The 18,110-nt window shown below is 38.9% G+C and overlaps 1 non-coding gene across 1 annotated transcript; it reads left to right on the plus strand.

Moving 5' to 3' along the window:
• Positions 1–13,513: 13,513 nt before the first annotated feature.
• On the plus strand, positions 13,514–13,703 carry LOC121320301. Its single transcript, XR_005950805.1, has one exon. It is a non-coding gene; the product is annotated as a U2 spliceosomal RNA (small nuclear RNA).
• Positions 13,704–18,110: the final 4,407 nt, after the last annotated feature.

An 18,110-nucleotide genomic window follows, 5' to 3' on the forward strand; every position in this document is an offset into this window, starting at 1 on the left:
CAAAAATAAAAGGTCAAACAAAACACAAATCTCACACACAATAAACACTTACAAAATACCTGGCACAAGGGCCAAAACAAAAGTTTAAACAAAACTGTTCAGGCTGGACAGAGCCTTCATTGAACTTTGTAACATCAACCAAACACAGTAACAATCACCCCAAAACACCTCCAACAAACAAAGGCATTTCCTCCTTTTTATAGCTTGTGGCTGGAGCCTAATTATCAATTACTCAATTAGCTCCAGCCACATTCTCACATGTATTTTGGCAGGGATAGGAAATTAACCCTATCCCCGCCAACCACCACCAAAACACCACACAACAATATTTACAAACAGAGCCCTGCCCTGCCACAGGTACCCTTAATCAATCCCAGTTAATGGATATTCCGTTACCTTATATCAACTATAATATTAGCACATCATTTAACATCCAACACTCAGAAACAAGTGTTCACAACAGAAACAGAAACCAGGGCTAAGCTGGGCTAGTTGAAACCCTTGGAAATCTTGATAGAAACACAAGAATAAACCAATTTCAGAGAGAGAAGCTGGTTGAACTGGCTCTCAGTGTGTGGAGCAGTGCATAGGTTAGGGTTATAGAGAGTAGATGGTTGAAATGGCTCTCAGTGTGTGGAGCAACGCATGGGTTAGGGTTGTAGAGAGAAGCTGGTTGAAATGGCTCTCAGTGTGTGGAGCAGTGCATGGGTTAGGGTTATAGAGAGAAGCTGGTTGAAATGGCTCTCAGTGTGTGGAGCAGTGCATGGGTTAGGGTTATAGAGAGAAGCTGGTTGAAATGGCTCTCAGTGTGTGGAGCAGTGCATGGGTTAGGGTTATAGAGAGAAGCTGGTTGAAATGGCTCTCAGTGTGTGGAGCAGTGCATGGGTTAGGGTTATAGAGAGAAGCTGGTTGAAATGGCTCTCAGTGTGTGGAGCAGTGCATGGGTTAGGGTTATAGAGAGTAGATGGTTGAAATGGCTCTCAGTGTGTGGAGCAGTGCATGGGTTAGGGTTATAGAGAGTAGCTGGTTGAAATGGCTCTCAGTGTGTGGAGCAGTGCATGGGTTAGGGTTATAGAGAGTAGATGGTTGAAATGGCTTTCAGTGTGTGGAGCAGTGCATGGGTTAGGGTTATAGAGAGTAGATGGTTGTCTGTGATTGAGATGAGAAGTGATATCGCTCAATGCTATTTGGTTTGCAGTGAGAGCAATGTAATGAAGACACAGTCTGTGATTGAGATGAGAAGTGATATTGTTCAATGCTATGTGGTTTGCAGTGAGAGCAATGTAATGAAGACACAGTCTGTGATTGAGATGAGAAGTGATATTGCTCAATGCTGTGTGGTTTGCAGTGAGAGCAATGTAATGAAGACACAGTCTGTGATTGAGATGAGAAGTGATATTGCTCAATGCTATGTGGTTTGCAGTGAGAGCAGTGTAATGAAGGCACAGTCTGTGATTGAGATGAGAAGTGATATTGCTCAATGCTATGTGGTTTGCAGTGAGAGCAGTGTAATGAAGGCACAGTCTGTGATTGAGATGAGAAGTGATATTGCTCAATGCTGTGTGGTTTGCAGTGAGAGCAATGTAATGAAGACACAGTCTGTGATTGAGATGAGAAGTGATATTGCTCAATGCTATGTGGTTTGCAGTGAGAGCAATGTAATGAAGGCACAGTCTGTGATTGAGATGAGAAGTGATATTGCTCAATGCTGTGTGGTTTGCAGTGAGAGCAATGTAATGAAGGCACAGTCTGTGATTGAGATGAGAAGTGATATTGCTCAATGCTATGTGGTTTGCAGTGAGAGCAATGTAATGAAGACACAGTCTGTGATTGAGATGAGAAGTGATATTGCTCAATGCTGTGTGGTTTGCAGTGAGAGCAGTGTAATGAAGGCACAGTCTGTGATTGAGATGAGAAGTGATATTGCTCAATGGCTAAATGCATGTTGTGGCAGATATGAAATGTCCACTGGTTTACTACAGACAACTGTTTATTTGTTACTGTAATAGTAGTACAATAACACAGTTATTATTATTATTATTATTATTATTTATTTATTTATTTATTTATTTTTGTTTTAATAATATGCAGCAGAGAGGTTGAAACGTGTGGGGTACAGTTTCTCTTAATTGTTTTGCTGTCCTTGTGGGATCCACAACATAGTAAAGGTCAGTGAAATTCTGATTCTGATTATTATTCAGCAGGGGGTCGACTGGACTTGCCTCTGATTCACTTACAACCGACAGGCCTTAGGCCAGCCTCCACAGGCTCTTTGCTTACAATTGCAATGAATCAATACTGAGTGCTGCCATTGCCTATACACTGCTCCACACGCTGAGAGCCATTTCAACCAGCTTCTCTCTATAACCCTAACCCATGCACTGCTCCACACACTGAGAGCCATTTCAACCAGCTTCTCTCTATAACCCTAACCCATGCACTGCTCCACACACTGAGAGCCATTTCAACCAGCTTCTCTCTATAACCCTAACCCATGCACTGCTCCACACACTGAGAGCCATTTCAACCAGCTTCTCTCTATAACCCTAACCCATGCACTGCTCCACACACTGAGAGCCATTTCAACCAGCTTCTCTCTATAACCCTAACCCATGCACTGCTCTACACACTGAGAGCCATTTCAACCAGCTTCTCTCTATAACCCTAACCCATGCACTGCATTGAGCAATATCACTTCTCATCTCAATCACAGACTGTGTCTTCATTACATTGCTCTCACTGCAAACCACATAGCATTGAACAATATCACTTCTCATCTCAATCACAGACTGTGTCTTCATTACATTGCTCTCACTGCAAACCACATAGCATTGAGCAATATCACTTCTCATCTCAATCACAGACTGTGTCTTCATTACATTGCTCTCACTGCAAACCACATAGCATTGAGCAATATCACTTCTCATCTCAATCACAGACTGTGTCTTCATTACATTGCTCTCACTGCAAACCACATAGCATTGAGCAATATCACTTCTCATCTCAATCACAGACTGTGTCTTCATTACATTGCTCTCACTGCAAACCACATAGCATTGAACAATATCACTTCTCATCTCAATCACAGACTGTGTCTTCATTACATTGCTCTCACTGCAAACCACACAGCATTGAGCAATATCACTTCTCATCTCAATCACAGACTGTGCCTTCATTACATTGCTCATGGAAACAGAGGTGAATGTAAGTTAGGTTACTTCATTAATACATCTACTGATTAACAAACCAAGTCTGTAAGTGCTCTGGCTTTTCTGTCCCGTACACATCATGGATCGTTATCGCTGTGTTACCTGTTTGACAACGTGGGCAATAATCCTGACACTACCAGTGCACTAGAGAGGCCATATTTAAAAGAGTTTTGAAAAAGAATTTAAAGTTAAGTGTAAACAGTTGTCAGGATGTTAGCAATGAAAAGAATAATTACAGGTACGTTATTTAAACAGTTGTAGCAGCACGTGGGGACGGGTAACACTATATTTTTCAGAACCCCTCTTACTGTTGAAGCAAGCTGTTCTATTAGCTATTATAACTTTAAATGCACAGATTTTGAGTCTGCTTACCTGCTTTCACTTTCACCTGCACTCTGTCTGCGTGCTGCAGTTCAGCTCTCAAACTCTTTCAAGAATAAATAGAAACAGCTTTTCAAACCGCTTCAGTACAGCTGAGTTTAGATATGAGAAGCGTATTCTAAAGATTACACAGTCTGTAAAGAACTTTCCATTTGTTTGGTAAGCTTTCTAGCCTGAAGTAGCCTGTCTAAAACTAAAGTACAAGACAAAGTACAATTCATGGTTCTATTGCACCGTTACCTGAGAAACAGCCCTTGAGGAACACGCCCACACACTGCCTGCCAGTGAAAGAATGTGTACCTGGTTCAGACACTCCTCAAAAAACAAACCAACACACAACTGGAGCTCAGGAGTGATTTAAAATGTATTATGAAGAATCAAAAATGAATAAAACTTTTCTGTGATCTTTTGTTTTATTTTGGCTGACAGTCCATTTTCAACACGATACGGTTCTGTAGATATGTGTAACAATGTAACATACAGCCAGGCACTCATACAAAATAGTGATAACCTGGCATATACATTCCCATTGGCATTACAGGAGAGGGGAAATGAGAAGGATAGAGGAGGGGAGAGAGAGAGGGAAGGCAAGAAAGGGTGGAAGAGAGTGGAAGGGAGATGGGGTTGAGGGTGAGGAGAACACTGAAAGAAACAGGGAGGGGAGATGAGAGAAGGAGATTTGAAAGGCAGATCCAGATTCCTAAACTCTTACAATGTTGTTCTAGAATGCTCATCCAAAGTGTAACAGAGAGGTGCAGGAAAGTGGATTGAAGGTGTTAAACGCTATGGGTTAATATTACTGCACATGTGGGCTCTGTTCTCAAAATAAGCTTCAGATAGCAATGCCTAGTAACCAACTCCCTGAATAGAAATAAATAAGAGCTAGAGGAGGATATGAAATAATTGCACCCCATCTCAGGGAAATAGACGTTAATCACAGACACTATCAACAGTGTCCTGAGGAGACAGGATGGAGGATCGTAAAATAGGCTGTAAATAAGTTGTAAAGTAAGCTGAAGAAGGAGTTTAGATCACAAGGTCACGTAGTGAGAGGGTGTGTAAAAAGTGAGTAGAACAGGAGCAGAAGACAATCTGTTCCAGTGCCTCTGTGTGTCTCTGTGTCGCTCTGTTTCTCTGTGTTTCTCTGTGTCTCTCTGTGTGCCTGTGCCTCTCTGTGCCTTTGTGTGCTTCTGTGTGTGTCTGTGTGCCCATGTGTTTCTCTGTGTGCCTCTGTGTGTTCCTCTGTGTGTCTTGTGTGCCTCTGCGTGCCTCTGTGTGCTTCTATGTGTCTCTGTGTGCCTCTGCCCTCACAGAGACTAATGGAATTGTATTTTGCTCTCTCTGTACTAGACTGCTGATGCATTTGAAGTCGATGTAGCTGCATAAAATAAACTGCTTGTGTTTTCTTTCTGTATACTGGAGTCCTGTAACACACTGTGTTGAGATTAAACACCATTTTAATCCCTTTTTCAAAAATGTCCTAGTGGGAGGGGCACCCCTCTCCCACTCTCCCCCACCTTGTAAGTGCCACACACTTTAAACCTAATTGAAAATCCTGGGGTACTGAAGCTAGTAACACACAGATACTGTTATAGCATTGACACTGTGTGTGTGTGTGTGTGTGTGTGTGTCTGTCTGCATGAACAGAGGATGGGAAAGAATAGAAACCCCTGCCATAGCACTGTCAACAGGGTGTAGAGCCACACTGGGACTGATTCACCTGCCATAGCACTGTCAACAGGGTGTAGAGCCACACTGGGACAGATTCACCCGCCATAGCACTGTCAGCAGGGTGTAGAGCCACACTGGGACTGAGTCACCTGTCATAGCACTGTCAACAGGGTGTAGAGCCACAATGGGACTGATTCACCTGTCATAGCACTGTCAATTATCATATTATCTCATGATAACACACACACACACAGATACCCTGTCGTGTGTTACTGCTTCATTAATGCAGTCATTAGGGTTATATTATGTTTATATACACACTCTATTGATTTAGATATTCGGGTTGGATACCGCGGGATTGTTATTGCGTTTGTCCCGGATAACCAGCCCCTTGATGATCGGCGCTGCCATGACAACCTATCAAATCACCCGCACAGGTTAGAACACTTTGAGTCATTTTTGTAACGTTTAGTTTCCACAAAATAACATCAATAAGATTGAGCTGCGCTGCCAGTGTGTAATAAACAAACCCTCAAATATCAGAGAGTAGACGATACAGAGACAAGCCGTGGCACCAGCAAGAGGGGACAATGAAAGCGCCAGTTACAGTTTAAATATATAAATAAATTAAGACATAAAACAAAAATACATGTGGGTATATTTTAATCAAAAGTCCATACAACTATAATATCCAAATAATCTCACAGCTAATTCTTTACAAATGAATAATTTCTATATTTCTCGAGTGCTAAGTAATGTGGCGTTAGTTTCTTAACATTAATGGATTTTAGAAATCTGTGCTAATCTTGCACCTCAAACAGTTGAAAATATAATTTAGATTTATATGGCAGTTAGTATATAAATCAATTTCGAAAACAGGTCGTATTTTGTAATTTAAATAAGCGAGCTAGGTACCAAAACGTGTTTTTGTTTCATATCGTTATTAATGAATTTATTTATTTATTTGGTTAAACTGTAATCGAGTCTTTCATTTTAGCTTCTTGAAGTTACCACAGCGTGTCTATGTATGAATTACTGACGAGTAATATTGAGATTTGATTACACTAGCAGATGACCTGATAATGTGTGGATGTTGTTTTGTGAAAACAGTAAAATGTTAATATTAAAAAAAAAATACTATAACATTTTATAAATTATACACCAAACTGTAGCACATCGTTTAGTCTTGATATCATAACAAATACACTTATTATAAATACGCATCTTCTTTTATTTGTTGGAAACGGTCTGGAACTGAAGTATTTTTAATACAGTGCTATTTGAGAATTTAAAATATGGTTTTCTTCACAATTAAAATGTCCGCAACGGTGTGTTAATTAAACAAAGCGCCTCGCGCCGCTCGGAACTTTCGCATTTTTAAATCCTAACGGTCTCTGCTCAGCTGAGTGGAACGTTCAGGAGCCGGTTGCCTAGCAGCGTCTCCCCCTCTTCTCTGCCCCGCCCTCTCTCCCTCTCTCGCTGCACAGGCTGGGAGTTCAGATTTAGCTTCGTTATATTATAGAGCGCAATTCTTTACTAACTTTTACAAATGAGCTGATTAGAGGCTTCGTGTTTTCAAGATGGTTCAGGTGCAGCCGGGCAGGCTGACTGGAGCATCATTACAGGATACCGCACTGCGCTCGGCTTTGTGTGGCGGCTGATACACAAAATAACGAACGACTGTTAAAGAAATCCCATGTATTGCTTTTTAATGCTAAATATGGATCTGATATTCTAAGTATTATCTACAGTTAATAATGCAGCTCTATTCATATTCAGAGTGTAATACAGTATTAAGACAGGGTCCAGTATTAGAAATCAGTGTTCATTGACCATTCCCACACATTCTCTATGTTTCCACATTGTGGTTGCAATCCACAGGCACAAAGGGTTCAGTGATATTAACAACTAGAGCCCACAATTAACCAATATATTTAACGTAAAGAAATGGTTCATGTCTTTCTTTTCCATAGGTGCTTCTGTTTATAAACCAGTGCTATTTATTGTGTGTAATTACCCGTCTTGACTAAGAATGTGCAGATTATATATAAAAATATATTTATGAGAGAGTGCCCGGCGATGAGGGCTCACTGTTCCTATTAGCTTAAATGCGCTCATGGCTATATACCCGTGCCCTGGACATAGATCCTGGGTAGTAAGTGTTATTTCCTAATTGCTTATGCCTCAGAAGTATTGAAAATGGCTATTATTCCCCACAAACTTTGCTTTTGTGACCAGGACAGTGATATTTCAAAATATCACTATTTCCAATGGGAAAATGGGCAAATGTGTGTCTTTTCGTTCACATAGAGTCAGAAAAAAACAACATATGAATCCAAATTAACGTGTATTTATACTAAAGTAATACAAAAATGACTTCAAAAGATTTAGAAGTGAGTAGTTTTTCGAGATTTACGATTATACTGTATTTACCGAGACGTTGTGACTGAAGCAGCGCCGATGCAGCAAGTTTTTCGCTGATATATACTATGTGTTTTGTGCACCAATATTGCTATTTCCCGTCCTCTTCTTCCGAACGAGATGTTCAAACACTAACACTATGCCGCTGGTAATGTTTTCTGAAGTATATCAGGTTAATTCAGGTTGAGCGCCGTTGTCTCAAACAGATCCGCAATGGCGTGGGCAGGCGCGCAGTTTCACCGCTTTCTCTTCGCTAGTCTCGGAGGGGTCCGGGCGGGTGATCTTGTTTTTGGTAAATACAGCACAGGGGAGCAGAAAGGTCATTCTTTACAAGTAAACTTCCAGGCAGTAACCTCTGCTATTTCTACCACATGCTTTTATTCAGTTTCTCTTACACTGTGTTACTGTCTCCTATTCTTTATACAGGACAGTATTCCTCTCTGCTGTCCAGCGGTACAGATTTAGACTCTTCCTCAGACCGCGCTGCGAACTGAACCAGGCAGCAGAGCCGCCTCCACAGCAGCAGAAGAGTCCCCAGCAATGAGACACGCCGGGGACAGCACTGCTCTGAGACACTCGAGGAGCCCAGCTTTCAGAGCGTGTCTGCCAGGCTTTCATTAACTGCTATTGATTTTAAAAAGGACAAAACAGCATGTTAATGTTACACAATGAAACACTAAACACATTGAGAGTGCTGAGGAGGGCTTGAAATACAGTGCATTACTCAGCTATGTGGGTCTAGCTTTGTAAAATGAACAGGTGGTTTACCTCTTTAAAATAAATAGGAGTTAATTAAAGACTGGTGTAAAAGCTTTGAAAAGATTTCCTGAGGTGTCTTATTGTGATTAAAATGCTTTCAATTCCACAAGAAAAACCTGAGAGGCGTTAGAAAACTAAAGCTCTTTGAATGAAATGCTTTTTATTATATGAGTAACTACCCATTGGAGTGACAGAGCAGGTTACAAAACTAAATGTGTTGAATGAATACTGAAATCAGATCATATATGCCAGAGAGTGAGAGGCTTGTATTAAACAGTCCAATTACAGTATCCTTTAAAAGGGTTCAGAAAGTTTAACCTAAGAAATCATTTCAATTAACTGACAAGGATGAAAGGAAACTAAAGAAGGGCTGATTTCTTAAGTTCATGTTTTTTGTTGTATAGTCACTCTTTTTATTGTTTGTTCACACACTGTATTAAAGCAGTGAAGCAGCACAGCAGATCTGCACGCTGGGTAGAAGGGCATCACTGGTATGCAGAGCAGAGAAAGAGCAGCAGAAGCAACAGGACAAGCTTGCATTGCAGATATTTCAAATGAATAATTATTCACTGTATTGAAGAAGACTGGCCCCTCCCCTTGCCCAGTACAGTCATTTTAAATGCAGTTATCTGTTTAGAAGCTCAGCGCCATGGCAACAGACAAGTGCTGTTCATGTTCAGCACTGACATGAAGGTGACATCATAAAGAAAAGTGATGTTATAATGTCTTTGGCAGAATCTTCATTGCAGTGATTTACTCCTGAGAGGTGTTCACTGAGCTTCTGTTCCCTGGGTATTTATTTATAGTGATCAAAGCACAATGAATATACATGCATTGCAATTACTATTTACATTAAAATAAGATAATGTAATGTCAATTAATAACGTGGTAAGTCACTGTTAATTTTAATTCAATGAGGTTTGTGTGTGTTTTTAGTTATTATATTTGAGGATTAGTATCCCTGCTCTATCGAGTTGCACCTCTTGCATTGGATTCTATTGGATTCTATTGGATTCAATATTATTCATTAAGGGGGGAGGGTGCATCCTATGGTTGATAATATATTTTTGTTTATTTACAGATTACCGGATAATAAGACATTCCTACTGCAGTTAATAACATGATACCAGTCAAAAGGACTATGATTCCCAGTGTTGCGTCCTATGGACAGTCTTCAGGGAGGATGTGTCATGTGCTTAGTGATGTCATTGACGATGTCATGTGTGATGTCATGTGTGACGGGAAACACACAGGAAGGGTGCAGAGTTAAGGTTGCGCAGCTAGTTTACAATTTCCAAACCTTTTGAGCTTTTGCAACCAAACCTTAACCTTACTTTAACACAGTTTTTACCATTTAATTTATTTTTAACAAAATTATGTTTGGTCTTTTTTATATTTAATTTGTATCAATTGTATGTGTATTAATCACTGTTTCTAATCTCATACACATGGATTGTCTTTATTCTGTATTAGATGTGTTCTACCTGTTTTCTCATATTATTGTATATGTATTAATCACTGTTTCTAATCTCATACACAGGGATTGTCTTTATTCTGTATTAGATGTGTTCTACCTGTTTTCTCATATTATTGTATATGTATTAATCACTGTTTCTAATCTCATACACAGGGATTGTCTTTATTCTGTATTAGATGTGTTCTACCTGTTTTCTCATATTATTGTATATGTATTAATCACTGTTTCTAATCTCATACACAGGGATTGTCTTTATTCTGTATTAGATGTGTTCTACCTGTTTTCTCATATTATTGTATATGTATTAATCACTGTTTCTAATCTCATATACATGGATTGTCTTTATTCTGTATTAGATGTGTTCTACCTGTTTTCTCATATTATTGTATATGTATTAATCACTGTTTCTTTCTAATCTCATATACATGGATTGTCTTTATTAGATGTGTTCTACATGTTTTCTCTTATTATTGAATATGTGTGTTTGTGGGATTTTTACTTCACATCTGATCCCTCCTCATTTCATTGTCCAATGAATTCTCATCCTCAGCCGTTTCATTTCTATACACTTTCTATACAACCCATCTTCCACATTCTTTTTCTTTCTTCTTCTCAATCCACACTTTAAAATGATGATTTTATTTGAATTGTCTGTCTGACCTATCTTACCTGAATCTGCTCAATTCTAATTAGAATTAGGGCTTCTAGTTTTCGGGTTTTATTTTTGATCACGTGATGTCCCTTTAAACATATTCTGAGCTGATTCGCTTTCTTAATCAAACATTAATTCCTGAAGGAAATTGTTTCGTTTTACCCTCATATCTTGATTGAGTTCACAAGCGACGTGCATTGATCTCCTCTGATTCTATTTGACCCTGCATTTCAGTCTGCCTCTAATCGCTGTATTCAGTTTATTAATTTCCACTGTGTTAGTTTCTAGTAGCGCGTCGCTAATTTGAACAATCTGGTATTCAGTTAAGGCTCAACCTTATGAATTAAGGTTTAAAGGGAGGAAGACAGGTGGAAAATAAAAACCCCACACTGTAAGCTCTAATTCATCATTTTTCACAATATGTTCTCAATATGTTTTTATTACAGATTATGTATTTATTATGTGCTGTCAGTGCAGGTAAAGAAACCGGAATAAGATCTTCATCTCTTTAGTTTCTTTACCCATGAATGACATGTTTTGATATATAATGTATTCCTTCACTCTAACCAACACATTTTAAAAGAACATGTGCGCGAACTAGGGTGACCAGATAGCAAGAGTAAAAAATTGGGACCCTCAGATGGTGCGGGGAGGATAGAAACCTCATTTAAGTAAAATACCGCACAACGGAAGTGACACAAACTCCCTATCTTTCTGCTGTAGACAGTTGTTTTTTTTTTTTTTTTTTTTTTTTTTTTTTTTTTTTTGGTCATTCGCCTTCCTGTGTGAATTGCACTTAGGCAAAAACATAAAGAAATATATTAAAAACAAAACAAAACAAAACAAAAAAACCCCAGAAAACAAAGCTGTTAACGTTCTTATTTACTGTTCAGAAGACAGCGATGTTTTAATCAACCTATCAGTGCGTCTGTATGCTTTTCTGTGACCTGTACTGTGCAGTAGCAGGTGGAACAAAGGAAGGGCTGCATTGTATTGATTTAGGTTGCTAAAATCTAGTTTTCAGCATTAGACGTAAAATACCAGAAATGGACGACAAAGCAAAACAAGTAAAGTATATTTCAGCTGGTATATTTAGGATCGTGTTGAGACATTTCCCAAAGAAACTGTACATGCAGATGGAGGTAATTGTATTGCACTTCTTGTAATGTGACTTCAGGAAAATACGATTTATCCCTATTTATCTTCATAATCACACGTTAAACAAAAGGCTGCTACAGAGGCTACTGAACAGAACGTACAACAAACTGGAACGTCAGCGCAGACAAAAAAGTATTCCTGTGTTGGTTGTACCCAAGTTAAATCAGCACTACAGGTACAATCAAGCACAGCAATTACCGAGCGCTTCACACAACCTGAGCTGTGTTACTTTAGTGCGAAACGGCAGTTACTAATTTTTTTAGAGACAAGTAGGGGACGTTTATCTGGTGTGTTGTTACTCGACTGATCAAATAAATTCCTGGATGGGACAAATAACGCGACAACGAACATGCTGCATATATGGACTTTATTAAAGATTGTCAGATACCTTTGGGTAAATGTGTTTTTGACTATTTCTAATTGAGATGTACCACATAATGTATACCTGCAAAGCTTTGCCTTACACTTCCAACCAATTCAGTGGATGCAGACGTGCAGTCTCACTATGTGGGCAAATCCACACCAGACAGAGAATGCTGACAGCAACTGTTGGGGGATGCTGCATGCTTGTTTTTTTAACAAATGACAGCACTCTGTTTAGTAAGGAAGCAAGTACCACAATTTTTAGGCTTTTATAGTGCTATGAAATAGGATATGGGTGTACTTAATGTTTAAACAGGTCCGCAAAATGTTTGCGAAATCTTTATTATAATACTAATCCTAACTGTTTGCCGAACTCTAATCTTGAATACTAATCCTAACTGGATGACTTTGGCGCGTTCGCAGTAATAATCCTTTTGTGCCGAAAGGATTAAAGAACTGCGAACGGGTCCTTGCCGCGGATGCTTTGAAGCTTCATTTTTAAAAACGTAAGCTTCTTTACTCCGTGCAAGCTTGGAGCTTCAATTTAGTCAACTAATTAAAAGAATGTACTAATATAATAATAAATAGCATAGTAGTAATAATAGAATGATAATAATCAAATGTGGATATCTCACCGCGATGATGCTTCACCATTCCAATTTGCCGCAGTGTGATGCGTGCTATTTTTTTATAGTAGTATTACACCTATGCCTTGTGAATCACATCATATGATTGAAGCCAGTTGTTTCTCGTTTTTACACAATGCCTTTGTAACACAATCATATGATTGAATCCAGTTTTTTACACAATGCCTTTGTAACACAGTCATATGATTGAATCCAGTTTTTTACACAATGCCTTTGTAACACAGTCATATGATTGAATCCAGTTTTTTACACAATGCCTTTGTAACACAGTCATATGATTGAATCCAGTTTTTTTTTTTTGTTCTTTTTTGTTTTTAGTGACAGGCTAGTCAACAACACCAGCCATCATGACAAATCGGAAAAAGACATGACCCATACCGCATCATATGACTGCAGATTAACGTGATTGGATAGCCGCATAGATGTAATGCAAACAACTCACTCAAACAACCTGCCCTAAACCAGTAGAGCACGTTGTTGTACCGCAAGACAGTACAGCAGCCACATATACGAAATTTCCTAACGAGAAAATAAAAAAACTCACATTTCACACCTGGGTTTCAACGTTTACTTTAAAAATCGGGACAAATGGCGTCCCAACAGTACCTCCATCGGTATTATTTGGTAAGGGAATGGACTGTGATTGAAGAAATGGATATGGCTAATTGAAATGGATTTGGGCTATGGATTGGACTGTTTAATGAATTTTGGATTAAGAATGTGGAAATGGATTTGAATGTTTTTTGGATTTTGGAATGGACTGGGTTATGAGACCAGGCTTTTTGTAATGATTGTTTAAAAAAATAAATGTGTTCTTATCAGTATAATATCTGATAGGACCCCCATAGGGGGACCACATCTATATTAAATGGATTTTTGTAAGCGGGAGGTGGAAGTGAGGCTTGCTCCATCCACTCCACGCATCGACCCGGTGCTGCAGTACCTCCGGGAACGGTGCACAACTCTCAGTAAGGAAGGGAGGGAGGGAGACACAGCCAGCCAGTGTCTGCCTCTCTCTCTCCTGCTCCCTCTTTCTTGGTTATTATTACAAATGACATGCTATATACTAGCGTCACATTTCTTTTACCCGTCATGACAGCCATGTTATAAAGGCTACCAATCTCTTCTGAAGTTGCAGCAGGATTAAAAAAAAAAAGTATTATTATAGGCTTTCCAGACGAGGGGAAAGAAAAAGGATACATCCAGTTACTGGATGAATTACAAGCCACTTTTGTGTTAAGAAAGCAGAATCTTGAAACAAATGAGACACACACCCTTTTTTAAGGGGAAGAAGTGATCCAGATCCTTTCTATACCTTACGAGCTTTGAAGACCAGGCTGAAAGTCTTTTCTGTGTGAAAATGGGTAATAAGCAAACAAAAAACAATTTAATGATGAACATTGTTTAATTATAACATTAATTATATAAATGTCATTTTAGCATGCATGTTATACTATAAGATAATGTGCCATGTGAATGCTGTCTCTTGTGGTATAAGATGCATTTGGAGCTAGATAAATAACATATCTTACTCCATTACAGACACACTTCACATGATGTATTTACTTATTAGAAATCACAGCAACTAAAATTAAACCCACACATAGCTTCAGTAAGTTACTATGGTTTTAGATAATGAGAATTCTATATGCAATATGACAGTTCTAAGCACAATAAGAGGTATAGGATTTTTTGCAAAAACTGTTCTGTGATTTTTAATATATATTAAGAATATAAATGAATTAGATTAATCGTTTAAAGCATTCATAACTCCAATCCTGTATTTTATGCTTTAAATATGTGCACATATATACTGATTAGTAAAGCAACACAATTAGATCTTAATTAGTCAGGTCACTCATCACACTTGACTTAAAACATATTCAGTGACTCTTAACGACCATCACAGGCAAACAGTCGTGATCATCAGCCTGTTAAGAGGAAAAGCAAAAAACTTGTGTTTATCCATATTGTTTCTCAAAAAAATGTTTTTATAGCTGCAGAGAGGCCTAAGGACTTTTATAAAAAGCGTGCTTCATGTGTGAAAATGTCTTAAGATTGATTTGTCTATTTGATAGACTGCCTGGCAGCCTCATTCAGTGCACCACACTGCACACACAGAGGCTGCAGCATGGTCAGTTGTCTATTTAAGAAAGCTCAGTGTAACCTTTGGGTTTCTCAGACCCAGAAAGACCCAGAAAGCAAGCATAAGTTGTGTTTTCCCTTTGACCGTGTTTAATACTGAACGTATGTGACTCTGTAAGCTGTAAAGGAGCTGTCCGAGGTGCTGAAATCAGCTGATCAATGCATACAGGTTTCCCCATTTGATCTCCAAGCTGTAGGCAATGGATATCGACACTCCGGCGCTCCTGGCAGCAATCCTACTCATGCTATACTTTTTCTTCTGTTTTGCATTAGTTTTGACTATAGGGCAGCTGTTTTGCTGTTTGTATTATTTTTTTTATTTTTGTACCCAATTTAGAATGTCTAAATAATTTATTTCTACCTGGCCCACCGCTGCCACCCCCGCACTGACTTGGGAGAGATGAAAACAACACACGCGTCCTCCGAAACATGTGCCCTCAGGATCAGGTAGGATGCAAGCCTGAGACGTCTAAGGGTTCAGTACGCTCGGTTAGGAGTATCGCACCATGGGCGGCCTCCTCATGTGTCTAGAAATACGAAGCGCTAGAGACTTGCGTCTGTTTTGGCAGCCATTGTTGTCACTACTGCAGAGGCACCCCGGTTAGAATTTTGGTCCTCGACATGTTTCAATGACTTGAAAACCCGTTAGTATTATTTGTCGGCAGAGCTGAATTGTTAATAATGTTCTTCGAAATGCTATTATGCAACATCTCAATGTCCAACCTACTTAGAAAAAGCCTAGCACTGAAATTTACAGAGATAACACATAACAACCCGACTTGAGATCCGACCACAGCGATGACAGTCCGATGGCATCTTTATGAACGAGGGTGTGAATACATAATATGACTCTTCCGCTTACAGTACTCCATGAAGTGTTGTGCAACAGTTGAACCTTTGTTGTTTTGAAAGAGCAAGAAACCCGACATATGCTATACTGAGAATGTCCTCCACTCTGTTTAACATACTGCAGAATGGTTTGATTAGTCTATTCACAGAGCTGTACAAGTTTGAACTTTTTGCAACATTCAATGACAGCTTATTAGAAATCTAGTAGGAGAGTGCACGATACAATAAGAACATAACAAAGGTTACAAATGAGAGGAGTACCATTCGGCGACCATCTTGCTACATTCAGAACTTTGTGGCACATCCAATAACTACCGGCTTCCCACACAATAAGATAGATTGCAGTCGAAGACTATTCACGGTTCCTACATTTGTTGAAGTTGTGGTTTATGTAATGAGGATGTACACACCCGAGAATCCTTTATCAACATAATACGTTAACAGAAATGAATTGAAACATGCTGTCGATTCCACTGCATACCTTTACCTACACGCAGTAGACAAATTTGAAACACTGTCACGTTTAAAAATGAGTATAGGGGTTTTTTGGGGTTTTTTTTGTGTGCCGTTTGGTTTTTCGGCCCTTCGGCCCATCTTGCTCGTTTGCTTGTTAACAGCTTATTGATCCCAGAATCTCATCAAGCAGCTTCTTGAAAGATCCCAAGGTGTAAACAACATCAACAAACAACAACATTACTAATATGTGTGCTTTAGGAAAATATGTTGGGTACAAATTTATTATTAATTTGGCTTCATCTAAGGTGACTAACAATGGATGCATGTGTTACTGTACAGTGCGTTATATATCCAGGGAAACAAAAGTCACCAAACATAACAAATAGTGTTGGAAAGCACAGTTGTTAGCAGTACATGCAATTTGAACCAAACAGTCTGCTATCTGCAATAGTAGTCTCTTTTCAGAAAAAAAAAAAAACACCAGGAGGGCCAGGGTAGCTCCTGCCCGTCCGCAATGCAAGTGGACTGAACTGCAACAAACACCAATTCTTGTTTGGCCTGTTTTCCCCAAACAACCCTACTTTAGAATATAAGATGGAGGGGGTACTCGCTCCACCAAGTGCTCACGGGATCCCGCGCCCTCATATGTCCTCGGTTCGTGTTCTGAGTAGTCACAAAAAAAAGCAGCAACAAGACAGAATCAAGTAACGTGTTTGTATAATAATTTATAGTTAAGTATGTTCCTCTCATTCTAGCTCTCCATTATGTGTAGGTAATCTACCTTGCCCTTTCCACTGTTTTATATGTAAGGGTTGCTATAAAGCAAGAAACAAAGAACCAAAACCACATACGTAAAAATAATCAAACAATGAAAAACCATCAGATAAAGACAACACATACATTAATAATACAATTAATATCACAACAACACAGTCAATACAATTAATATCACTGCACACGTGTTATTTCTTATTCATGGTGGTCCAATCAGTTTAATACATTTCCACATCTACCATGGTCATGGTCCTTTCTAACTGTGGGTGTTGTCCCTTCCACCAAAAAACACTGAATGCTATTCCACAGGATCAATACTATTACTAGTACATATTATTAAAACAAAACTTAAAACAAATAAATTCCCAACAAAGTGTGCCTCTAAGGCCTGCCCTGACCGATAATATCATTTCAATAAGTTGGCTTTTTAGTTGCCGAAATGACCCTTCGACCGATTGCCGCTTGAGCCATCTTCTCTCCCTTCTTCCGCTTTTTGTAGGGCTATTTTAACCAATTTATGTACTTGGGAAAAATGACCGCATATGAATCTAGACATGTGTCATCCCATCAAGCAGTAATTTGGAACTCCTCTGCTTTAGGTACAGATATATATAAATACTGTCTCATTGTGTAGTACCCCTATCGGTCTAATCTTCAAACTGTCTTTATACTGGTTATTAGGATCCCTGTATGGTATTGAGAGATAGAACCCTATATGCCCAGGTGGTATATATATATTATATATATAATATATAATACTATAATATAATAATATATTATAATATATAATATACTATCTATATATAATATAATATATACACTTCAGGGCATTGTCCTGAATGGGAGATATGTGAGGGCAGAAATTTTGTTAGGACTTTGTCCTTACACAAAATGGAGGTCCCAATAGGACTACAGTTCGCAAAATGGTCGCCCACCACAAACTACACAATACAAACTACACTACCCAGGATCCTTACCAGGTAATTAAGGTGTGTCAGCACACCTGCAGGTGATCAAGGGGTAATGAACAGCCCTATAAAAGGAGCAAACTGACAGCACCACAGTGAGAGGGGAGTAGAAGGAGTTTGGTGTTGTGGTTTGAAAAGTTTGGTTGTATTATTATGTATATAATAATATACGTTCTTATG

This window comes from Polyodon spathula, chromosome 8 (genome assembly GCF_017654505.1).
Source record: "Polyodon spathula isolate WHYD16114869_AA chromosome 8, ASM1765450v1, whole genome shotgun sequence".
NCBI classification, from domain to species: domain Eukaryota; kingdom Metazoa; phylum Chordata; class Actinopteri; order Acipenseriformes; family Polyodontidae; genus Polyodon; species Polyodon spathula.